Below are 26,287 nucleotides of genomic sequence, written 5' to 3'. Positions count from 1 at the left end.
ATTCACAACGCACGTTCATTAATTTCATTCGCTTATTTCCGTGACGTTTTAATTGTTGATAATGAAATACGAAAACATTTTAACTTTATTTATAGAACGAGCAAATTAAAATTGACGACAATGTCGACAATTAACAGCAATCTGAAATTACTTTTGTCAAGGACTCAACTGATTAAACAAAAGAACGGCGAATGTGGGCGAAATACAAGCAAAAAGACATATACTTCTATACGTCATTACTTTCCGAAAATAGCACAAGACACTTCGAGACAAATACTTGGAATGTGAAGGAAGTAGTCTGATAAGTGATTTATAATTGTGACATAATGAATATCAATAGGCATTATTAAAAATTACGATAAAAATAAATACATAATAACATATGAATAACCTCTCTATTCATACAAGTATAAAACTGGCACATAAAATTCTTTTACTATTTAAAAAATGTATAAGATGAGCCACTCTTTGTATTCCATTAGTCCAAGTCGGCTCACTAAATTGGCATTTGTTAATTAGATCAGGTCGTCTAAATTGAGCCCGTGTGGATTCTCGAGAAATATTTTATGTGTGTGAGACAATGGAAATAAAGCCTCCATATCCCAGTTAAGGGTTGCAATGGGCATGTGTAATTATAATTAACCCTGGCTTTAGTAAAAATTTAGTAAAAAAAAAGCTGAAATGTGCCAGTGTTAAAGAAAACGCATAACCTAGTATTACGTAATTTTTGTTATCTCTATAAGTTACATAATTTTTTCCCCTATAAATAACTGTGAAGAATAATTTTGTTTCTTCATGTTAGCTTATCAAAGACGATTATCCTCTCTATTCACCCCTAAATAGACAAAAAGGTGTAACTAAATATATAAAATAGTCTCTTATTCAAATTGATTAGAGCAAGTATGTATATTTTAAAGCGCCAATAGCCTAATAGTTTGGGACACGGACTACCGATCTTGCGGTCGAGTGTTCGAATCCCGCCATTCGACTATTGTCGTGAACCATATCCCAGCACAAGCCTACAGCTTAGTTGGAATGGTGAAAAGAAACATTAGTAAATTAACAAAAATCTACTAATATTTTTACTCAAAAAAAAAGTATATGAAGTCAATCACGAAAAGGTCTATTGAACTCTATTCAGTTAAAGATAAAATATACGTTTACTTAAATACAGTAAGGTCGTTAATTGTTTAAAAAGATACAGTTTAATAAATATTTACGCAGTAACGTCTAGTTATTTCGTTCAATAACCTGTGCGGAATCAAAGGCAGCTCATTTCGTCCTCCATCGATTCTGTCGCGGGGCAAGAAAGAAGTCGCTTTGCAAAACAAAAGGCTAAAGTCCAAAGAAAAAGTCCCAATTACGTTCCCCCTTACCCCCCTACACCCCGCCTCATGCCGCCCCGTCTCCCACTCGGGTGGGGCCCGTTTAGCAGCGGACAGTCTAATTATTCCCTTGTGTTTGTAACATTAATTATTTTTTGTTCATTTTTCTTGTCTGAACATTTTAATATTCTAAAAAAGTTATGCTTAAGATAAACAATAAATTCACGCTTGAGAATAAATACAACATTGAAGTGTTTTAAAAATACCATTCGCTGTATTCAGATTTATGACTGTGTTTATGAACTTGACACTTTGACAATTACATTTTTATGACCATCAAATATGACCATAACTTAGTCTATTTTTATATTAATATATTCAAAATCGTATTACAAATAAAATCATGATCTCATAATCAAATAATACATTGTCAAAACGAGAGGGTTTCAATTGTTTAATTTTTTACAAAGATAAAGGAATAAAATCTAGGAAATCACACTTCAGTTATTAATTTATTTTAAAAAGGTAAAACAATTAGCATAAAGAGAACTAAAATTGACTTTCAGGAGGACAAATACACGAAGAAAATACTTTCACTTCACGCATGCGTTTTTCTGTCCCCTTGAGTTCTTAGTCAGAATATAAATATTTCCACAAAATGAATTCGGGAGAATTTAATACAATACATTACGTGATTGTAATCTTTATATTATTGCTATCGTGTATATCACGTATATCTATCATACTGTCGTAAAAATATTTATTATTATTGTTTGAAGTGATCGTATTTGATAGTCGCTGAATTACTCTGTGAAGTTTTACTTTTCACGTTTCTTGACACGCAAACTTTATCGAATGTAGAACAGAAACAGTTTGAAAACAATGATTATAAAACAAATTTAAAAAACAAAATGTTTAATTGTGGTAATACGTCTTTAAAAAAAATAATTAAAATCGCTGATACTAGGGACTCGCCTTTACCCCAAAGAGTTTTATTGCACTGTCCGAGAAAAGTAATTTCGTAGGTCCGACTTTTAGTTTTTAAGAAAGTTCATTTCGCACCGCAGACATTTTTCTAGATTCTTCCCCAGCGCCGACCACGTAGGTGTTACTTTGCTACTTTTTGTAACTTACTTTAAGGTTTGTTCGTGAAGAAAACCACTGTATATTTGATTTAGTTTTATTTCTTACAACTTTTAAAGGTGAAAAGAATATTAAAGTAATAGAATAGACTACAAAGACTTATATTAAAAAAAAAAACACTTTTAAAAACATTATCAAATTTGTCTGAAAAGGAGACAAGAGAATTTCCCTAGAATGATCAAATGGTTATATTACTCAACTAACAGACATTTATTATTTGTAAAATAACGCCCCAAAATTGTATTTAAAAAACCTAACACTATAACGCTTTGACTTTGATGAAAAATCTTAAAACTAAAATATGTTAAATAAATCCGCACGCAGTCTTTTCATAGTCACGTCTACTAAGAATAGCTTAAGTTACCGCTAAACGACTCCGAGAGCAGTTGTTTGTCTACAATATATTACGTAATACTCAAAGTTTCAAACGTGGCCTAAGAATCGATGTAAAATGGAAGATTGTCAAATTATACAAATGGGGCCCACTCACCCAATGCCACGACCAGTTGACGGACAGACAAGGCATTCAGTATGTTGACCACTCAAAGCTATAATATACTAAGCTTTAAAGTAGAAAAGTAATCTTATATTTAAAACTAGAGAATGGTTACCAATATTATTCAGACACTCGTGTGCTTACATCGATTAAGAAATTATATTGAAGACAATTGCAAATATTGTGTTTTAAATTAATTATTTGCATATTCAGCACATACTCGTAGGTTGACTTCACATTAAAAAATCGAATGCTGTAACAGTATGTCTACATTTTCATTTGTTCTTAATTCGTTATAATTAAATAATTTTTAAAATAAAACATTAGTTCCTAAATACATTTATACCTTACACAATTATAACTACATACAATGTCTCATAAGAAATAACATTGCATGAATAGCTATCGCTTAGCTTATGGAGGATAGCTAGCTTTGCGTTTATAAAGTGATTTCTTTCTGCACTCATTTCATATGTATTGCGCTTTGACGCTCGCTGTTTTTGTGTCCGTTCGTGTTTTTCATTTTGCATTATTTTGATACCGTAATATTTTTTAACATTGTTATATGCATTTTAAATTACGAAAATGTAACCTTCTCGTGCTATTTAAATTACATTTGTTTAGATTTTTGTATCTTTTTTTGGAATTTATAGACTTTTAGTTACAATTAATAAACTTTAACTGATAGTAATCTTTGTAAAGTTCTTATTTACTTTCAGATTTTTGAGAGATTTTTAATCAAGTGATCGAAATTTCAATTTTAAAATCTGAGAAACAGTCTTTGACATCGATTCATTTTGTAACTATTTTTTTAAAGGTAACATAATAGATGACAATATCTATAAACGAAATAAATGTGTACTGTCTCTATGCAAAATGGAAAAAAGTTCACATTTTTAACATGATTTATTTTAGTTGTTCATAACTAAAATCCAATTTTTAAAAACTGTCCCGCAAGACCGCGTTTGTTCCGGGTAATCTCAGAACCGGATGGATTGTATTTGACAAGACTTTGACGGGAAGTTAGCTGCTTGAGGAAATATAGGCTCCGTGCTGACGAATTTGCAGGCAATCCTTCTATTCGTTGTTCAAATGTTTTAGAATACTAGTTGCCTTTGACATTGGATAATAATTACCATGCCAACTTTGCTTCCTTGGATTATTTCCAACCGTCACCCCGCTCTATACCCACGTGAGAATAAAAAGTTTCGTCCGTCCCACCTTTTAGTCCTACTATCATCAATAAGGTGACAGATGGAACCGTTATATAATAAAATAAGTCCCAACCGTCCCCTCATCACAAAATGTGGGATGGATGAAGCTTTTCATTCTCATCTGTCCCCACGCAGGGACAGAGCGGGATGACGGTTGGAAATAATCCGCTTCCTTGATGTTGTCAGGTTGTAGATTTTGTTCCTTTCCCACAAGTCGGTTTTTTTTTTCAATTTATTCACCCCCTAAATTAAATAGCGAGTATATGGCCTTTTATAAAAAAAAATCTTAAATATATTGTGACCGTTAACATGCTACATAACAAAGTGTATGTTAACGCTATAGAGTTAAAATAAATTAACTTCAAGTGGTAAATGACGTCATACTATGTAATGTATGAACATGTATGTTAGTAGGTGATAACGGCACATATGATAAGAAGCTAATATGGGCTGTTATCAGCTACTGATAACGCAAGTCAAGTGCACAACCGCAGTTTTGTCCGAACCCAAAATGCATGCATGCAATATGAACTATAGTGTAACCATGTTAAACATTTATTTTAGGACCGTACTTTATTCTTTGCAACGTGCATAGTTTTTTTTTTTCAAAAATGAATAAGATGCCAATATATTGGTACACTATAAACAAAAGATTGCGTTAAATTTTTAAATTTTAATATTAGGAAAACACGAAAGACTTTTTATGTTATGATCTTATGATTATTATTGTTGAAAAGTTAAAAAGATTATTGTTGCGAAAGAGTTGAAAATTGTACAATATAATTTTGTCTCATAAACTGTATATACTCGTAAATTTTAACCCACTTGTCTGACCAACTTCAAACAATATTTGGACTCGACATACCAACGGCCACACTACTTTGTGACGTAAGATGTCAGTTATGTTAAGAACAAAATTAGTACCGTGCTGTAGAATTGGCGCAACTCTAGATTATCGACATAAACGTCACGTCCCTAGCTGTCAATGTCACAAAAAGGATGGATATTGGCGCGTATCCTAAGTCCTGATGAGAAGTGTTGCTCTGAGTTTAAAGCAGTATCCATTAAATAAGTTGTCTAAAAGTTATCACAGCATATCTTTGAATAATTATTTCTTTAATAAAAAGCCTTAGACTTACGACACGCTTTAGACTTTATATTTTCACGCTATTAAACTTAGAGGGTAAATAAATTGGAAAAATCGTTCATGTGGGAAAGAGACCATACGCTACGAGCTGCCAACATCAAGAAGCAAGATTCCCAAAGAAAGTTATTTTGACATTTGCAATTAAGAATTTGACCATTGGAAACAATAAAAGCTTTATAATTTCATGCGGATGAAGCCGCACTGGAACACCTAGTCTAATAATAAATCAGTACATATGTGCAGTCCCTTATCATTATTAAACAGGATATTTTCAATACCAAATTCATATCCACAGTGATATTGACAAAAGGTTTTAGGTGCGAATGATAAACGCTTACGGATGCAGTTTGCACTAACCAAGGTTATTTTATACATTCATCATTCATACAACAGACGTGTATAAGTGATTGAATATTGAATATTAACAATTACTTGAACATTCGCTTAGGCTAGATGTCCCACACATAAATGGCCCTTAGTGGCCATAAATGATTCTAATACTAGGTTGCTGAAGTTTCCATTTATTTTATCACTAGCTTTCGCTCGCGACTTCGTAAGAGTGAAATAAAAAAATGAAAAAGTGCTGTTTTCTTCTAGACTATCCTCTACATGAATTCCAAATTTCATTGTAAACTAACATCCATTCATCAACTTTCGCATTTATAATATTAGTATGATTACTTAGTGATTCATTAAATTTTGACTTAAGTTTCAACGGGATAAAACTCTAGTTAAGTAGTTTGGAATCTTATTACATGAATTTACCGAACCACTAGCACTAACGAATGATTAAATTTAGCTGGGAAACCGGCCATAAGTGCCTCAAAAATCCAAAGCCAAACGAGACATTAATCTTACTTATATAATTTGCCGCGATTTTGTCTGTTCGAAATTTAAAAAATCTAGTCATAAGTGTCATGGTAACACTAGCACTCGAAAGCAATCATAAAAAGTCATAAAGTCATGTATGAACAAGCCATTTTCTTTTCTAACTATATACAATCAAGGTTCAAATTGTAACGCTTATGTTAGTGTAAACGTATAGCGACATTGCACGCTCTGATAATTCTCGTAAGTATATATAATTTATTAATAGAAACTAAGTTACCGTAAACAGCTAGTTTACTATTTTTTTCTTTCAAACGACAATTGGTTGTTATGTTTTTCACCCTAACGTTTATAATTAACTAGCTGTTCCCATGCGGCTTCATCCGCATGAAATTATGAAAATTTTATTGTTTACATTTGTCAAATTATTAATAGCAAATGTCAAAATTACATGACTTGACAAACCTTGGCAATCTTTCTTTCTTGATGTTGGCAGCAACTCTCTTTCCCACATTAGGATTTTTATCCCACAGTAGGGCTTTTATTAAAAATATAGCTATTCAAAAATATGCTGTAATTGCTGGCATCTTATGCAACAAAGAATTGTGTGTTTACGTTTTATTATAATAGTATAGAAAGGTGTTTTAACACTGGACTTGGATAACTAAAAAAAAAAGTAGACTTACACATGTCAATGGCCAGTACTTTCAAACATTTATAAATAAATAATAAAAGTTTTTCTCCGTCATATTTAATAGTTTATTGGTTACTTAAACAGTTTAGTGTATATTTTTTAAACTACACTTAATGACGTTAAACCTCTGTGTAGCACGAAAATGTTCGTTGAATTATTAGGTCGTTGTAGGATAAAAACCGCAAAAGAACAAACACTTTAAAATCCTATTTACATTCGTCCATTACAGTTAGCTAACAGCATTATATGCGTACAATTAAAGCGGTGCAAATTCCCAACGGAACGCGCAAATCTCTGATCCAATGAAATTAGTCAAGCCTTCAATGCTAGCTTCGTAATGACCCGCTGGGCCCAGAAGCATTACAAGTTGTTACCTCTACTATTGTTATTGACGTGTTTGGAGATATTGTTCGAAATTCAATTGAGTACTGCTTTACAGATACATAAAACAAACATATTGTTAACTTTTTTTTATAATATAAGGTGGCAAACGAGCAAGCGGCCACCTAAATCCACAGAAATGGAAAGCGACCGCTGCCCATAAACATACGCAATTGCAGATGCGTTGACCCTTCATTGACGGAGGAGGAGACGCACATAAAGATGACATTTCCTCTTCCTATGCGTGTCCTCCACCGTCAAATCCATTTTTCCTTCCCATCCTTTCCTTTTAAGAAAAGGGAAAGGGACTAAAATTAACTAGCTGTTGCTCGAGAATTCGTCTACGTGAAATTAAAAATAGTTAAAACGACAGAAAGCACATCGTGAAAGATTTATTAAAATAAGTTCAGTAGTTTTTGAGTCTTTTCAATATACACACACTGAAATACAAATCTTTATAATGTTAGTGGCCTGTCCCACCACTGGCTGATACAGGTTCAGATAGCTTAAACATGACGTCACTGTGAATTAGGTAACAAAATCCGATATTTCAATCACATATTTTACACGTTGGATTGATATCAGATAATTTACAATTTGGTGGGACAGGCCCAAAGTATAGAACGTTTATATCTATTTTTGGTTTAAGGTGACAAACAGCCAGCGGAATTCACCAAAATAACAAAGCTCTACCCATAGTCATGCGTATGCAGATGTCTGTAATCATCAGAAGACGAGACACACACGCGTTAGGGTGACATCGTTGGTGAACGGTTAGGACAGATTTGTATGAACAATAACTCATCTCAATTTGAAGTACAAACGCTAGCGCGTTAACGAACCGTACAATCCTCTGTGATATCGTAGCGTATGTCGTGGTAGGATCTTTAAAGTCTCATTAATTTTTGTGTATTAAACGTTCACGTTACTAGATTTTACCTGCGACTCTGCGTGTTTAAAAAAAAAAGTAAGTAGGCTGTGTTCTTCAAAAGTATCATTTACATCTATACCAAATTTAATGGGGATCCGTTCAGCAGTGTACGCTACAATCTCTAACAAACATCCATCTAAACTTTCGCTTTTATATTATTAGCAATTTTTAAAAACCGAAAGCAGTATTTTGCCTTAACTTTAGGGTTCGAAAAAACTGAGAGAATTATTAACAAAATTGTATACTTTTTACAAAAAATGTAACTAAAAAATAAGCACCAATTTCCAATGCCCTTAACAACCCACTCGACAAACATTCAACAACTAAATGATTCAAAACTTTGTTTAGGAATCAAGAGTTAATTGATTTTATTCCACGATATTCGTCAGATTATAGTCAATAATCAATTCAAACTAAAAAACAAAACTTTTTGTGACTATAGTCATTTGTTTTCATTTTTTAAGGGCCACCAAACACGAACTTTTTAAGACAAATTTTAAAAGATTCAAACAATCATTAAGAGATTAACAGTTGACGCAACACACATATTTTGCTTGTAATCTTAAAGAATGTCCTTGAATGAATACGTGTATAGCTTTGTAGATTAATCCAAAACACGTAAAATAACTATGAATTCGCTCCAACCGGTTACGCATATAATATACGGCATAACGAAAGAGTCACGCATATTTTGCCTTCTAACAGTAGAATACACACTTGTATTGCATATTTTCGTCTCTATTTTAACAAAGGGAGTGAAAAGGATGACAATATATATAAACATAAATGCATTTGCAATGGAACTCAACGGCGTTATCGTTCACAGTTAACTTTTAAACAAAAACAAATCAAGGCCGGTATTGTCGCTGCGCCCGATTTCCGTGCAATTATTTCGATAATGAATACCCGGCAATGAACTTTGGGTCCAGTAACAATTGTATTGTAACCATCGCTGAATTATGGATTTTAATAGTTTTTTCGTAACGCTATTTTTAATTGGTATTTGAATACTGGCTGGCTAGAATTTTTTTAGCTGAAGACAATCATAGATCATAACGGCTATATAATCTTGAAATTCCACTGGCTTATTACTTGTAGTAAAAAAATATTCTCTATTTTTTATGAAGAATGAAAGTGAAAAAAATTATGTAATTTTTGACAATATTTTAAAAGAAAGAGATGGATAGATTTCTTGAAAGGTGACATGATGAAGAAGGGAGTGATGACTGAGATGACGTAAGATAGTTATGTGGAGTACAAAAACCTGTTGTGCCACTATGGAAGTAGAATAAGGAGGAAGATGATGAATATAAGCCCCTTAACAGTGTAGTCCTAAAGATGTACTCTTTTCATACATAGGAATAAGTGAGAGTAAGAGATGAATAGCTAAGGGAAATATCGATGTCCCCTCCTCTGTTTATTAAAAGAAGTCAACGCATCTGTTATTACGGATCTCTATGGACAATCATTTCAGGCATCAACGCGATACCTCTTCATCATCCGATTGTTTTTATCCCATGTAACATCAGAGCTTCAGGTTCAATTCTTTCGGAATCTTTCGTCGCTAATCTACAATACGGAATCGTTTCTTCATAAATTCATGTCGAAAACTGTACAAGGTAATCAAGTCAGGGAAATGCCATAATTAAGACATTTTAAGACGGTGAACTTTTGTCTTATATGTACGAGGAAGTTTGCAATTTTGAGTTTCACATGTCCAACTGGAGACATTTAAAAACCAGATTTTGACAATAAAAATTATACCAAAGGCATTTAAAGGTTTGACATTTTGAGTAATTAATTTTATTTTCTATATATGTAGGTTAATATTAATTTACAATGTATTATTTTAAAAAAAATCTTTGTCTCGTAGAATGAGAAAGAACAAAATTATTTCATCTTTAGCCCAAAAGGCATTGGAAGTTAAAAGCGCCATCTATGTTTATTTATAAGTCATCTTAAATGTCTATAGACATGCCATAGATGTCACTATTTGATATTTTTTCTTATGGACATAAGCAGGAAGTAACTTTTTTTTTTAATTTCGTGTAAATACCAATAGTTAATTTATTAATTAATACTTGTTATTTAATGCGTCATCAAGTACTTATAAAACATAATGCAGATTATATGTCCTTTTTTGATTTTTTAAACAGTTTATTTTTAAATGTCAATTTATAAATTAAACACTCATAAAAATAAATACAAAAACTATTTTTAGATCTCATAAATTCGCATATCAACAATAAAACTTGTAAACAACAAACAAACTGGTTTCTTTAATGTTTTCGTTGGATAAAATATTGAGCTTATCTGTCCATTTATTTTAACCTTAACATTTTCGAAAAATTCTACTTATTGCTTATTAATTTTATTGTAGAATTAAATCGATTAAATATTAAAATAATTAAGAAATCAGCCGTCTATGGTTGACTACGTATCTTTTTAAAATTCAACGTTAGAGATTAAGCAATCGACATTTGGCCACAATGAAATTATTAAGGATATGATATCAAATAAAAAAAAACATTTACATCCATTTTTAGAAAAATTGCAACAGATAATTCAAAGTTATGTATACATCAAGTGCATTAAACTATTAAGAATAATGAAATAATCTTTGATTTGTTTTATAGTCGATTTCCGACTAAGGGGCACCCATTTCAACCAAACTGCCACTTCATGTAGCATCGGCCAGTAGAATTGACCACATCATAGAGTTGCTCTTTTTAACATACTCTAAACTGCCGCATCTTTCAGTTTTAATTTCGATTTTATTCAACTGATACAAAACTTTACACACGAAGTGTTAACAATTCGACTGTCCATTTTGCGTATGTAGCGGGCTTAAGAATACGGACATCGAAGTATATTTTATCAATAAATTATCAGCCAAAAGCTTACTCATTGTACATAATCCAGCCATTTAAAAATGACGCGTTTACAAGTGTTTGTATCATTGTATTGGCCGCATTTACTTTTTCAAGGATATTGAACACAAGTACCTGTATTTTTTAAGGTTATATTTATAAATAAACATTATTGATTAAAAAGGTTAATTATTACGATATTTTGATTTCAAAAATCAAGTGGCGATAATTATGCCAGACCTTCGGAAATTAAAAATAATTTTCGGTGTGAAAAAAATAACGTAAGTTAAAAATAAACTGGTTGGGAATTTTGTTTTTGTTACTCATTTAGTTATAAATAGATATACGTTTTTACTTTATTATTTCGAAATGAGATTCAAGGAAATTAATTCAATTGTATTTTTTTAATTTAGTTATACAAAAAACACTTTAATTTAAAAAGGAACTGACTGTGAATTCAGTTTACATTAGTTGAATTTAAAACGTTTTGTAAATTAAAAGAAATTTATTAATTTGAAGTAAGTTTCAATTTTAATTTTATTGTGTGTCTCCCACCAAATTGTAAATTGTCTGATAACAATCCAACATGTAAAATGTGTGATGGAAATATCGGATTTTGTTGCTCCATCTGACAGTGACGTCATTTTTAAGCTATCTGAGCCTCTATCAGTCAGTGGTGGGACAGGCCCTTAGTTAAGTAATTCAATTAATCGTTTTGTTTTTGTTTAATTCAGGCAATTTCTAAAATCAAACTTCAATTTTGTTTCGAACTTCTCAACGGTCTTTGAGCTAAATTAATAAAAAAAAATTATGTATTAAAATTAATGTTTCCAACTAAATAAAACCAGTAATGCTAATTTCCTTTGCAATAATTAGTTTTCCCTCTTATAGTAAACTCAACTCCAATTGACCATTCAAAACGGTAACTCATTTCCAAGAAGATACCATAGACAATTAATTTAATAAAACCTTCATTTAGGCCAAACTACTTTATGACGAAACAGGAAAAAACGTGTGCACTCTTTCTAATGTACCACCATAGGGGGCCAGCTATCTCTGTCGCTCGTTCGAAATACCGTAATGCAAGCGAGGTGGGCGTTGGGTTATTTTTTCACGGCTACCTAACGGCCCAAACGGTCCGCAACTAAAGTGCTTTCCGTATAACGATGTTGACTTTTGGTGACGATAAGGAAACTACGTGTTCCTTTTTTTATCGTAACACCAATATGGCGACTGCGGGAAACGGCTGTTATGTTTTTTAATCTTAATTTATATGTTTTTAGATTTATGTTCTATCCTTTTTAATTATTTTAATAAAAATTTTAACCTTCCTTAATACTTCATACTTAGTATTTATGAATGTTGTAGAGAATTTTATAAAAATCATCCACAAATTAACTTGCTAACAAAATTAATCTAAAATACTGTGACGTAATTAGATGGTTTTTATCTTACTAATATTATAAATGCGAAAGTTTAGATTGATGGATGTTTGTTAGAGTTTGTAGCCTTAACGGCTGAACGGATGTCGAAGAAATTTGGTACAGATGTAGAGGATAGTCTGGAAGAACACACAGGATACTTACTTTTTTTTAATTCCACGCGGACGGAGTCGCGGGCGAAAGCTAGAATTAAAATAATAACATAGTGTAGTGTTTAACATTAGCAACAATAAACTATATATTTTCTTGCGATTTTCCCTTTAAAAAACTATAGGTAGATAAAATGATGGATGAATACATTTGAAAAAAGATGCATTATTATAAGTATTAAAAAGTTTCTTAGTATGGGTTTACACGGCCATAGTAGTCGGATATTACAAAGAAAATGACCGATATGAATTTACACGAGCGTTGTTCATATTAACAGTCCTAATTAGTTTGTGGTATAACAATATCTGAACGGGATAAAATAATCAGAATTATTCGTTAGTATAACAAATTAATATAATATTTCTGTTAATTACTAGTTCTATATTTCCTTCAATCAATAAGCTCACCAAATGTGGATTCAAATCGCGCTGGTTCCACGTTTGGTTTGCCTTCCTTGTTAGCAAGGTTTCGAAACCAGTTTCGAAATATAAATTCCATATTCTAGTAACGATTAAAAACTAAGGAAAAACCTATTTAGTTATCTAGTATTCTAAACGAATCCAAGGTCTAAAGCAAGGTTTGTATTTCCGTATACGAAATGAATAGCTAATAGACCGCACTATACTTTGACTTTTAAGAGACTGGACATGTCGAGCGCGCACGCTCTCTGGCAGGTTTATTCACAACGGTCACACCGATCTGTCCCCACGTGAGAATAAAATGTTTCATCCGTCCCACTATTACCAATAACGCGACAGATTGAACTGTTATCAATTAAAATAATTTCCAACAGTCCAGTCGCGAAAGGTAGGACTAATGTAACTTTTTATTCTCATCTGTGAACACGTGGGAACATAGCGGGGTGACGGTTGGGAATAATCCTTCTGGCAATTAAAAACGAATAAGTTATGAACTTACTTCTTTGTCCGTTTTTCATAAGCGTGTTAATTTTTAAGTCAAGAGCATTCAGGAAACGTTTAAATTTTTATGCATGTAAAGTGGTAGAATTCAGTCCAACGTCGTATTTTCCTAGTCCGTCTCTTTATACTCTAGTGACCGCTCAGTATCATTAATTGAAGACAGTTGACATCGCGGAAGACATCTTGAAATTAATTTCAAATTACATTATTTTTATTATGTTGGCAACAATGTAATTGCGCGTATGTTAGTAATTTAATGTGCTTTTGAATTAAATTAAGCTTGAATTGTCTATAAACAGTATGGTATAGAGGAACTAGTTGGCGCAAACATCACCTTCTGAATAGGTTATTTGTTATTTTATAAAACTATAATGTAATGAAGAACTTTTAGTCATTACATTATTACTACTATTGAACTATTGTAATTTATTTTCAATTTGCAAATCGTCAGCAAATTTTCTCAGACTATATAATCCAACAAGATTTTTGGATATCATAAGGTGGCAGACAACCAAACAGACATCAGCGAGTAAATTTGCCGAAATAAAGCAACTGCTGTCCATTGACATTCGCAAAAGCAGAAGCATTACCTACCTTTTACTGATGCACAGGCGCAGCAGGGGACGCACAGAAAGAATATCTCATCTTCATATTAAATCCACGTTTCTTCCTTTCGTTATGAGTAAACTGTGGAAGAAGAAAATTGACAATTATGTGGCACTTTTTTATACAGTTGGTAGGTATTATATACCAGCTGTTGCCCGCGACTTCGTCCACACAAGATAAAAAAGTAGTCTACAATGTACCCGTCTATGTCAGCTACCCTTAAGTTAAAGTCTAGTCGAAATCATCCAAGCCGTTTCGGACATTACCCGAAACAAACGCGGCTTGCGGACGAACAGGCAGACAAAAAAAATGCGATTTATCAGCAACGCAAATGCTTCTTCCCGAAATCTGCAATTCTTCTTTTGATATTACAGACATTCCAATTTTATTATATGTATAGATAGTAATTTTAATCTACCGGGTCAAATAAGTTTGTTGCACTATATCATTTATTTCTATCTGAGTACAATAGTTTAACGGACGCTGATGTCATAATATAATAGCAATTTACATTGTTTTCCTGCGTTTGATAACCTTCACGACAATTACGATTAGGAGTTTTAAATAATGAACAAATTGTTGGTGAATGTGAAATTTATTTGCATGGTAAAAAGGTAACGGAACAAAGGAAATTCTTGGGTAACTCAAGGTATATTTGAATGTAGTATTTATGTTCCGTTTGTGTTGAATTCGGATGAATTTGTGTCTATAGAGGACGATTAATATCAAACCCAATAACAGATCCGTAATAATGCCCTGAACATTTTAAACAATTTATTAGGGATTTTTGTATTCCCTTATTTATAGATCAAACTATTCGATTGCATTGCGATACTAAAATCGTTTAAAGATGTTAATAGACTAATTTTTTTTGTAAAAAAAAAATATCTTAGTAAAAGTTAGATTGGTTTCTTTTGCCTCAAAATCTTTGTACAAACACATATTCTCTCCTTAATTATCCTTGAAGGAAATAGAGATAACAATATCTTACTAACATTGTAAATGCGAAAGTTTTATGGATGGATAGTTAGAGTTTGTAGCTTAAACCTGCAGATGTATAGTCTGGAAGAACACATAGGCTACTTACTTTTATTTTATATTTAATTCCACGGACAGAGTCGCGGCGAAAGCTAGTATTCTTATAATTATAATACAAGAACATATTAATTCGTAGCGAGGAAGAACATAACATTTCAAGGTTTTTCTTATCATTGAGTTGTATTTGGTTTATTTATTCAAACCGTTGTTAATATGTGCACACCCTTATCTCTCCATATCTGTTATCTCAAGACATTTGAATTAACATAAAAGAGCCTTATCATATCAAAAGGCTTGCTTAATATCTACATTTGATTGTTAGTGTACTTTACATTTATACTTTAAAATATTAATCACGCAGGATACAAATGTTTAGAGTGTAAACGTTAATTTGAACGTATCTTTCAATTGTTTTCAGCGATGGACACGTTTTGATCTTGTCATTACAAAAAAAATACTGTCTTCTATGTAATTAAATGAAGGGATTGGATATTTTTTGATATTAGAGAGAGATGGATGGATTGCGTGAAAGGTGACATGATCAAGAAGGGAGTGATGACTGAGATGACGGATGATAGAGTGCTTTGGAGAACGAAAACCCGGTGCGCCGACACTACGGGAGTAGGATAAGGCAGGGGAGATGATGATGTAGGGATGGGATATTTTTTATAAAATGACAAGAGTGTTAAATGATACGCCTAGAGCCTTAACGCATGAACTGATTTTAACGAGTGTCATTCAATTCATTTCCTTACTATGTCAATCGATTTATTAACAAACTAGCTTTAGCTCGCGAGTTCACCAGCGCGAAATAAAAAAATTAACCTCTGTTACTCACTGATAACGTAGCTTTTTAATCAACCTAGTAGTTTTTAAGTTATCTCAATACATACAGAAAAACAAATCTTTTCATACATATTATGAAGTTAAAGACTGACATTTGTTTCCATTGAAAATCATGAATAGATTGTGTAAAAGAGGATGTGCTTAAGTAGGGAGTGAATTCAGATATAAACTTGATAGAGATATATAGAAGAGCAGCACATACTGCCGACCCTCCGTAGGGACAAGGACAAGCTCATGATGGAAAGTCACGATAGATTAATTAAGGCTGCACAACAACAAGCGTTGTTTTAGGGATGACAATCTTACTAATATTGTAGTAAGTTTAGATGGATGGATTTTTGTTACAGTTTGTCTAAACAGCTAAATGGATTTCGATGAAATTTGCTATAGATGTAGAGGATAGTCTAGAGCACATAGGCACACTTTTGTTTTTTCAATTGCACACGGACGAAGTCGCTTGCCAAGCTATTATTTAATACATAACATATTGACATACATGACAATTGACATAACATATGCGGTTAACATACACGTTTTAGCGATTTAAATTTTCCACATACGATTGTATGGATACAGTATCGTGCAAGAGTCGTCTAAATGACGCTAATAAAATTAAAACTGATAGGCATGGCTTTATTATTTTATGTCACCTTATTCCTTTTTACAGCGAGCGACGATAAACGTTTGAGTTATACGCTGTTTGGTCGTAAAATCGCGATGCGATATCTGACACGGATTAGACAATGTTGAACATTATGTTTATTATCTAATATTATGAATACGAAAATTTCTATGGTATACCAGATAACCTAAAAGCGACTGAACGGTTTTCGGTGAACATTGACATAAAAACTAGAAGAACTAACTTACAAAGTTTTTTTTTAATTTCGCGAGGACAGTCGCTGGCCATAGCCAGTAACCTACAGAGATTCTAAAAATGACGTCACTCTCAGATAAGGGAACAAAATCCGATATTTCCCCTAAGTTCTGCATAAAGATTGCTAAATTAAAAATATATAAACAAAATAATATAACAGTCCCTAGTTTATTGGCCACAAGTGTACATTATGCTAATGCTGTGGCCCGCGTGCGCTCTCTGAACTGTCACACACTTTTGTTTTATAATCTACATTACTTTTAATAATCTGTAGATATAATTGCGCGGTCATTCGCGTGCCACGTTCAAAATGTCCGCACCTATTGCTTATAAAAATTTCCGTTGCCACCTAGCTTGTTTATTTCTTACGTTTTTCAACCAATGAAAGCGAAACATGAATATTCATTGGTATTAACAGTATATTAAATTCGCAATTCATTATATTTATCGGACTTTCGAATTTAGATAGCGACGTACTTAAGGTATAGTTTGAATTAATTTTCACAGTTAAGCCGGTTTTTTCTGCTTTCGAGTGGTTATTTTTAATGGCCATTACTATATACAGTTTAACTAATAAATAAACGTTGATTGCTGAACTAAGTTAAGCTTATATAACACGAATTTATTACTCTGTATCATGGAAATGGGAATTTATAACCAAAGAGGTTGGCTTTTTTCATACAGGTAAAAATAAAACCTTACGTTAACACGTCTTAACATTAAGGGAATTTGTTGTTACTGATATTTTTGATAAAAGTCTGTATTTATGTTTTTAATTGTTTGTTATTTTATCTTTAGTGTACTTAAAACGTGATGCTTCGAATATTTTTAAGGAATTAAATTGAAAAAGTAATTCCTTTTGGTTATTATAAAAACAAATTACTGTTTTTGAAATTAATCCAATTCTTTGGTAATAAAGGAAATAAAGAGCTTCGAAGAACTTTAGACTACTTACATTTTTTTAATTTTGCGCGGACGTAATCGCGAGCAATAGCTAGTCTATAATAAAGTATAAATATAATTCAACATCCGTCGAATAGTCTTGATTGTAAAGTAAGGAAGTTACAAGATTACGGTTACAGAAAGGTTGTAAACCCCTGTCTGTGACGTCACGTAGCTCGGAGCCTAGCAATCCAGTTTGCGGCGGAAGCAGGTGCCCCGCTATTAACGTTACTATACAAAGCTAGTATGTATGTACAGATTGTCTCAATGATTGTATGAATCAATGCCTTATCTATCATTTTACGGATATTTAATGTAGTTGCAACTCGCGAATTCGCCCACGTGAAGTTTAAAAATATAGCCTATATTAGTCAGCGATAACGTAGCTTTCTGATGATGAAAGAATTTTTTTAATCGGCCTCTTAGTTTTTGAGTTATTTTATTACATACAAAAATACAAATCTTTCCTCTTTATAATGTCGGTACAACAGATAATTAAAAAAAATGTCTCAAGTAAAATGAACTACATCTGTCGAAATCGCTGGAAAAGTACAGACTTCAAAAAAAATCTGTCGAGTTTTTAAAACAGCTTGACAAATTTTTAAAAGTGAAATGTCATCCTCTACAGTTTCAAAAAGGAAACATATAGTCGAACTAATCTTTTTTATTTATTTATTTATGCAACCATTCAGCACATGTGCTGATCTTCCGTGAATATGGATAGATGACACTATGACCTATACAACAATACACAGCTATATTTTATTCATTTAGGACATTAAAAAATCCATAATATAATTTGAATATAATTTTTTTCTCTTTAGTAATAAATGCAAACATAATTTGACAGTGTTTACAATGTATGGACATTGAGGGTACCTACTACAGTAGAACCTCGATAAATTAAAGTCCAAGGGAAACACAAAATATTTTAAGTTATAGAGATTTTAAGTTATCAAGGATCTTTGCTGTAAAGGTTTTGGGCTCTGATGGGAAGGGAACGTATTATTTTTTGAAGTTATAGAGGTTTTTAAGTTACCGAGGTTTGAGTTATCGAGGTTTTACTATAGTAAGGTGTGCTGTAAGTGTATTACTGGACTAGCTGTTCCTGTGCGATTTCATCAGCATAAAATTATTTTATAATTTACATGAGTTAAATTGTCAATTTCAAATATCAAAATGACATGACATGACAAAACTTGGCAATCTTAATTCCTTGATGTTGCAACTTATGGTCTCTTTCCCTTATTAGGGTATATACTTTATATTTATAAAGCCTAAAGCGTGACGTAAGTGTAGGGCTTTTTTATTAAAAAAAGAATTATTCAAAACATGCTGTAATTGCTGACATCTTAGGCAACAAAGAAGTGTGTGTTTACGCTTTATTATAATAGTATAGATTAGTTATTGCGTTTTATTGTTACACTATCTACAAGTCACAAAACAAATTAGTTTTCACTAAAAATCAATCTATGTAGTGTAAACGGAACAAAAATAAATAATTGCACAATTATAGATCGTTCATCACGCGGACAGGCGGCAGGCGGGATCATAACTCAATGTCAGGAGCGAAAGCAAATCGAGTGCTGAATGACGTCATCGTGAGTTTAGTGGCACTCAACAAATTAGTACAGTTAGCAAAAAATACTAATATTCCTAAAGATGAAGTCATCTATTTTGTCTTTGAGAATTGCTTATTAGACAAACAATTTTAACCTAAAATTCTTTTTATAATACTAAAATTATAAAGAGGAAAGATTTATATCGTTCTATGTATTGAAATAACTTAAAAACTACTTGGCCTATTTAGAAAATTCTTTCACCAATAAATAGCTACATTATCACTGAGTAACATATGCTACATTTATTAACAAAAATTATTTCCATCTTAAGTTAATAAATGACGTTCGCTTTTACTCCGTTTATGAATACGTCGAAACTACACTATATAAACTTAGCTTTTGACCGTGACTTCATCCCCACAGAACTAGAAAAATTAAAAGTAAGTAGCCTGTGTTTAGACTATCCTCTACATCTATACCAAACTTCATCGCGATCTTTACAGCAGTTTAGGCTACAGACATACATCTATCCATCTAAACTTTCGTATTTATAATATCAGTAAGAAGTAAGATAAGTTTTAGGTTATTATTGTAAATGTCGTGAACTAATAAACATTGTGTACAGAAATACAAGACAATCTGCACGGCCGCGCCCTTGCCCTACTGCAGCCAGATATCTATATTATATAGACGCAAGTATTCAATTACTTACAACATCTAAATTAACGAGGTTAAAGTCATTCTTTCCTACTACCAATGCTAGCTAAAATAACCTAAAAATCTACAAAAAAATAAACGATACTACCACGCTTTCATATAACGCGAACATTCTTAACAATTTAAAAGAAACCTATAATGCGATTTATGGCTCTACCTTGTTAAAAAACGTTATACACGGGAAACCTACAACACGAATCCCTAAAACGCGGAACCATTAACCATGTTATAATGAGGTTTACTGCAATTGTTTGGACTTAAATGCCTTTTGGCGAAAACAGCGGCTTATGTGATATTTCTTTTCAATTAACTCACTCAAGACTCAAGTGCAACAGCGAACTTAACAGTAGGTAAATAAAAAAGAATAAAAAAGAACCCTACTCTAGGCTACACTTTCCTCTGGTGGTGTTCTGAAGTTCTGATACCAAAGATTAGTGTCTTAATTCCTAGTCCTAGTGCCTCAGTGTCCTTAATCCTAGTGTCTGTTTATCTGCAGGATAAAATATTTATTCAACGTTCTTTTGTTATATACTTTAGGACCTTGTACTTGAAGTAACATTACGTATGAACGTTTTATCACAGTCCATCGTCTATCCCGAGTGAATAGCTTGCGTCACATTACTCAACGTAACAACGGATTGTGTGCAGCATTTTACGACCTGTTAACTGACTATTAACATAACAAACAATATAGCTAGTTAAATTTGTCTTGATAGCTTTGCTTAAGGTTACGGCTAAGCATATTTTCAATTTAAATTGATTTAAAAATCTACCAAATAAAAGTAATGAGTAATTCTGATCGACGATTTTTTAACAAAACACTTATGTAAATTGTCTTATTTACCTATAATTTTTTACAGATGTTACTGCAGTGAAAACCTACTCTAACCTATACCTTCTAATTGTTAAAATATCGTAGTAATATTCCGTGACATTCAGTTTTGTAATAAATATCAAATAAACAATTCGTTTGTATGTAAGTGGATGTGTGCGAAACAGTTAGGCGTCGGTGCGGTAAGCGAATCAAATAAAGTTATTCGCCGTGTCTAGGCCGCGCTGCGCTGGTACAAGGTCACTACTAATACGCACACCACGCTGTAACATTATAGCGGACAAGTCCATATTACATTGACCAACATACCTATAGATTTCTATAATAATTTAATTATGCAATCTATCCAGGTCGCCTAATCAAAGTAGCATTCGTAGCGTTGATCGAGAAATAAAAAATGTATGGAACTGACTATAACTTTCAATAAGTCACGTGCTTTTCAACATAGTTAGTCCTGTATGTATTGATGCATTTTGTCAATTCTACTAACGATAGTTTGTCTAGGAAGCTAGAGCGGTTCAGCAAAAGCGATAATGCATTTGTTTTCGGTGCTTATATTGCCCATTAGACTGTTCAAATCAAATACTATCGACATCCACGCGAATACTTAATTGAAAATTCGTGCTGTGTCCACAAAATATAGATATGTATAGACATAAACTGTAATAGCATGCAAGCATTATACATTCTCTATAATTCTCTATAATGAATATAGAAAGCATACTCATTAGTAAGTTGTACTTCGAAATTTATTTAGCGGTTTTTGTATTCACCTGTTTATTGGTTTTGGCTCTTTAATTGCTGTAACCGAAATATCAACCACAGATAAATTATTATGTATTTTAAATAACACATATAACAGTGAATTTTTGAAGGATTTCCTGCATTTAATCACGTATAGTCCTCAAATAACAAAACTGCATCACTTTTCCTTGTTAATATTATTCTATAGATTCATTTATTACCAAAGGAACAGTCCCTTTTGTTACCATTGTCTGATGAATTATAAAGGAGACGCGGTAGAAATGGTCAATAAAGTATTGTTTTTTTCATATTTATTAAAACTAATAAATCTCTATACTAATATTATATGAATTAAATGAATAACACAACAAGAATAAGTCACCTCATTAAAATACTACTGTCATGATTAGTGTTTTGTTATACGGCTTTGTCTGGATTAGTTTCAAATATTAACAAAAACAGGTATGTCTTACGGATATTGACGTGTTAAAATCAGTTAAGTGGTTTTAGTCATCTAATAAAAATAATTCTTCGTCTTAATTCAATTATTTTAATACTATATTTCTTTTGCCATTCAGTAATCCAAACAAAAGTCATTATTAGTTGTGACTAATTCGAGCTGCAAGCGAGTGTTTACGCAATTGTAACTACTTCTGAACATTTGAGTGTTTGATGTGATACAGTGAAGTCGGACTTTGATATTAATAAAAAAATAGACTTTTATTTTAGGTTTCATATTTGATAGTATGTTTTTTATTGTGGATATCCCGTGAATTCCAACCGCGGCATGGTCACCTTGAATGCGCCCGCGCATGTTCTAACCTAGAAACGGCTAGATTTCGTGACATTCGCGTTGCGCGCGCGCATGTGTGCGTCCGTGTTTGTGTGCGTGAATGGAAAACATTAGCGAGACGTTTCTCTCGCGCCATTCTAACCTCTCGGTATTAGTGATAAAGTGTTTTATTGCATGCGCTTGAATAATTTGTAGTTTGACATGGCATTGGTCGGTTTTGGTATGATAAAATGGGCGTTGCTATAATAGTTTGTACGTCCGAGTGATTTGTGTTCGCAGCGCCATTTTAGTGGCATGTTTAGATACGGTGCGTAGAGATGAGTTGAACCGCTTCATGGTCTCGCGGTCTCGTGGTCTTGGCCTAAGTTTGGACCAAAATTACATCATCCAAAAATTAGGCCCAGGAACACGATTTGGTGTATATCGCCATAGAATGGTAAGAAAACTGATTGTTTTTTAATATAAACGTTAATTTTTAATTAAATCAATCCATGTCAAACTAAACAATTGAATCGGTTGCAATATTTGTAATTTAAATGTTATTCTTTTAATAACAAGAAAAAAATAACTTCGATCAAAAATATTGATTACAACTATTTTAAATGACATAGATTTTTTTGGAATTGACTAATTGCATCACTAAATATTTCAGGATATTTGTTAAAAAATATAAGCATCAAAACATTTTATTTCATAAGGTGGCAAACGAGGAATAGGTCACCGAAAGAGACCGCCGCCCATAGAGATCTGCATATACATCGGCAAATTACTTCTAACTACATTAAATTTGAAATAACATACATCTGTCAAATAATTAAAAATGAACATGTCCCATTAAGTGCACAAAATGATGGTCAATAAATTCCCATAAAAACAGCAAACACGTGGCCACAATAAGGACAAGTTAGAAATAAGGTAAACGTTAGAACAAATAAAACAACCATCAGTTTGTTTCTGACGTTTTCGGCCAATGGCGGAACAAATTGGCGGGTTTTTTTTATCACTGGGCGTGTTCTTTGCCGCAATTACGATGATTCGTGTGCGTCATACTTCGATATACCTACATATAGTCATCGAATAGATATACATTAATTAATATTCAGTGGCAAAAGTTTATTTGAACATTTGACTTTTAACTGCACGCTTCGTCCGGGTTAATTCAATACTGTTTTAAATCGATTATTTTTTTAATTGTCTTCGTTGCGACGTTCTTCGCTGCCAGTGCTGTTTCAGGTGAGCTCACAAAAGAGGTTGTCTATTTAGTTCTACTATGACGTAACAATATTGATGTCAGTATTCATTTAGTAAAGTAAGATTCCACTGCATTATTTTTCAAGGATAAAGTTAGCAATATGAATATGTTATTGAGAATTTCGACAGGGAAATCCTACACAATGATGTTACAAAGTTCACTATTCAATTTTATAGAAAAACATTTATTATGAAATTTGACTGGTCATGGTCTAACAAAAGTGTTTTAAATTAGTTTAAGCGTTGTCTCACAAGGTGAAAATATTAATTTCGTATAAAAATTAATACAAGTAATTTCTTGAAAGATAATAATCGTTAACTTTATTGTATAAGACAGGTTAAATTTAATATAAATTATATTTATATGTTCCTAGACTTTATAAGGCATGAAATATTTACCTCGTTCCGTCAGCAATGACCAACAAAGTAAATAGGTATCTAGATAAATTTATTGAGCTAATATTTTATTAGTCAACAAAATTCCCAATGAGGTTTTTATGTCGACCTACAAAACGCAGCTATAGTTTCTTTACACAGCATTTAAAAGTTGCTCGTTCCTCTATTTATTTAGTAACTATGAAATAAAATAAACAAATCAACAAAATTATTTGCTTACAATGTTTTTTTTAAAGGCTTCGTGGTAGAAACCGACTAATGTTCATTTCCTTTATTCTATGTTCGTGTCGATTGAAATTTTAAAAAGTTTTGGTAATTTAAAAAGGTAATTTTCCAAGAATTCACTGGCCATCATCATTTTAATTCTAAAGCAAGAAGACATGCCTTTCCAAATTAAATATGCTTTGTCAATTTGCTATTCAATTGTTTATATTCGAATTCGATTTTTAAAATGTATTTAGTTTTTAAAAACCGAATTTAATTTTTAAACTTCGAATGTGTTGGCAGGATTTGATCGCAGAATGTTTAAATTGCTTTGTAAACCTCGAAATTAAATTTTCCAATTACGTAAAATAGTTAAAACTCTATACATGTTTGTACATACATATAGTACACGTAACAAATATCAGCTGAGCGTATAGTAGTTAGATACGACTGGGTGTCGCATTTCGCGCACGCCGCCCGCGCCGACCCTGACATACAATTCCGCGCATAAAACATATACCTACATACATAAATATACACGTACTTATCTAGTTTTCGTGTCTATATTTAGTTATTTCGTATCATAGTCATATAAGTGCTTGTAATTTTCGCAGCTGCGTTCAATTTTTGTAATAAATCTTTATTACTTGTTGCCTACTATGTCAGCATCTGGCCAGGGGTGGCAAACCAATGCAATGAGACATCACAAAAATTCATAAGCATTATGCGAAATGATCACATTATTTCGGAATGTGCCCAAAAGTCGCAAAGTTAAAATGCTCGTCTATAACCGCGTTGAAAATTCTTTTAGGAAAATGTAAATTACATACTTAAAGGTTTACCACCCCTGCTATAGATTACATTACAGTTTTATCACTCTGATTTTTAGTTAATTTATACACCCAACTATTCTAAACCACTGGAAAAAATCAGAAAATTTTGAAAGAGTATTAAAACGCCAAAAGTTTATATTAATAATTAGAAAAAGAAAATATAAAAATGTTTTTATAAACTACATGGCATGATACTTTATCAGACTGTATCTGACTTGGTGGGCATAAGTAAAATTTAACTATGATAACGTCACTAGCGCCCTCTTTAATTTGCCATTTTCTATAACCATGAAGAGGTTACATATTTTCTATCAATAGCATCCGGCACAAGACGTCCTGTCCTTATTTGACTACAGTTCAAAATAAATGAAAAATGTTTAATCATACTAATATTATAAATGCCAAAGTTTAGAGGGATGGATGTTTGTTAGAGTTTGTAGCATAAACAGGTTAACGAATTTCGACGAAATTTTGTAGAAATGTATATAATCTGTAAGAACACAAAAGGTTTTTTTTGTTTGTTTATTTTTTAATACAACGCGGACGGAGTGGCGGGCGAAAGATAGTAGTAAGATAATTCGAAGCCTCTGAGAGAAAGAAACAAGTTTTAAACAACCGCATACATCAGTGGCCAGTATCGTGTATATAATTTCTCTGTTTAGGTAGAAAGTGTATTCCCTCGACCTTTAATCTTTGTCAACACACTATCAATTTGTCGTATTTATAGAATGTTAAATTGTTTTCGATTTATTAATTTATTGCTTACAATTACTTTGTTTTAACTGCGGCAACACACTAGTCTATTATTGTTCCTAATTATTAAAGGAATTAAAAAATTACAAGATTTTTGTTTATCTGTGGTAACCAACATTTAAGTCTTTAGTAAAGCATGACTATGATATGCTGCTTAATGAATACAAAATTAATTAAAAAGTAAAACAATCAACAATACATTTACTTGAGTAGCGAACAAAATAGTTTCTAAGTTTTTGTTCAAGTGAAAGATTTCGAAAAGTGATGGATACCAATTTGCCACACGGGAGATAATGAGTTGGAAATAGAAATTTCTCGCATTTCGCAAGTTCTCATCGACTTACAAGTTTAT

General features: G+C 32.2%; 1 protein-coding gene across 3 annotated transcripts in view; it reads left to right on the top strand.

Moving 5' to 3' along the window:
• LOC106106135 (mushroom body large-type Kenyon cell-specific protein 1) overlaps window positions 1-26,287 on the top strand; it is a 158,466-nt gene that overhangs the window by 88,657 nt on the left and 43,522 nt on the right. The window contains exon 1 of one of the 3 annotated variants that reach the window (XM_013286676.1): window positions 22,830-22,934. The exons of the other annotated variants lie outside the window; for them this stretch is intronic. The gene's annotated coding sequence lies outside the window, so the exon portion shown is untranslated. Of the gene's footprint in view, window positions 1-22,829; window positions 22,935-26,287 lie in introns of those variants that run through there. 3 annotated transcript variants of the gene reach the window in all.

The sequence above is a fragment of the Papilio polytes genome, unplaced genomic scaffold (assembly GCF_000836215.1).
Source record: "Papilio polytes unplaced genomic scaffold, Ppol_1.0 DF822400.1, whole genome shotgun sequence".
Taxonomy (NCBI): Eukaryota; Metazoa; Arthropoda; class Insecta; order Lepidoptera; family Papilionidae; genus Papilio; species Papilio polytes.
Note: the sequence above shows the minus strand (reverse complement) of the source record. Positions and strands in the feature narration are given on the sequence as shown.